General features: G+C 39.6%; 1 non-coding gene across 1 annotated transcript; it reads left to right on the top strand.

Annotated features, from left to right (window-relative positions):
• Positions 1-583: 583 nt before the first annotated feature.
• Trnas-gcu lies at positions 584-665 on the top strand. Its single transcript has one exon. It is a non-coding gene; the product is annotated as a tRNA-Ser (tRNA).
• Positions 666-1350: the final 685 nt, after the last annotated feature.

The raw sequence follows: 1350 nt of genomic DNA, 5'->3' as shown, positions 1-1350 counted from the left end.
GCACTGTTTATTGTGCTTGTCGTCAGTTTCTTATACGAATACGTATTTTTACATATTACAACCCTCATTTGGATATAAAATTTTTCCTCTGATTCTTCAAGCTTCCTGTTATAGATACTGTCTTATAAACGTAAACTCTGTACATACATATAAATAATAATCTTATATTTCTTCGTTGCTTACTGTTCTCTCAATACCCGTACGTAGTTACACTTAAATCACATTGCCCTTCCTGTTTAACAGACTAAAATTCGCTTTGCGACGATAAGCATGAGAAAAGAATAAAAATAAAAAATTTTACTTAATTACAACTCTGAAAGTGGCGTCGATAAAGGAAATGTGTGTAGCAGTTTCGCTGACAACGTCATGACTTGTTTGCCTAGCCACCTGCCTTTGCGCGCGCGCTGCCAGTCGTAGCTGCCGCCGACCAATGGCGGGCAGGTCATCGACGCATGCGCATACATACTGCCCACGGCAGTTCAAACGTCGATTATACTACAGTCCTTACGTATCCATAACATGGTTAAGAGGAAGGGTTTTGGTCTTTTGTTAATATGCTACATATAAGTAGTGGCTAGTATAGGACGAGGTGGCCGAGTGGTTAAGGCGTTGGACTGCTAATCCAATGTGCTCTGCACGCGTGGGTTCGAATCCCATCCTCGTCGAAAATTTTATTTCCCGTTTTCTGCTGAAAAGTCAGTCTACCACTCGGCGTAATTACAAATATAACTAATAACCACTGCTAACCACATTGTCGGTATTGTGGAAAAGAGAAACAAACAATCGCACGACTACAGGTTAATCATTTCCTTATATATTCACTACATCGTCAAATATGCGGTTTGGTACAGGTGTCGTTCTAGTGTGTCCAAGAGAGTAAGTTGAAAGCCACTCGTTAATAGCACGCATGACATGAAGCAGACATGAAAAGAGCACGCCGGTGCACTGCGGTCAACTGACACAAAAGCTTCACGTTAGTAATTCAAAAGCGTCTGAAAATAGAGGCAGTCATTTGCAGATGCACTGACAAAAAAAAAAATGAAAAGCAATTTCTGAATAATCGGCCTCTTAAAAATGTGTCATACAGAAGCCATATCATCTATGAGGGGGGAAGGGTGGGGTGCGGCCTGAAGAAATCTAAATTGCCCAACACCAAAAGGCGATTAAAATTTATGATGAATCTTGGCATTAAAATTGAACATCTCGTACTTTGTTGACTTCACAGCTTGCAGCTTCTATCACTCAGTGTGTACATATTACAACACAAATATTACCGTATTGTATTACTTTATTGCAACTTTTATATTATATTCTGATATAATTTAATAGCTCTGAGCACTATGGGACTTA

Source organism: Schistocerca americana, chromosome 7 (assembly GCF_021461395.2).
Source record: "Schistocerca americana isolate TAMUIC-IGC-003095 chromosome 7, iqSchAmer2.1, whole genome shotgun sequence".
In the NCBI taxonomy this organism is placed as follows: Eukaryota; Metazoa; Arthropoda; class Insecta; order Orthoptera; family Acrididae; genus Schistocerca; species Schistocerca americana.
The sequence above is the reverse complement of the archived record's forward strand: the minus strand, read 5'-3'. Positions and strand labels throughout refer to the sequence as shown.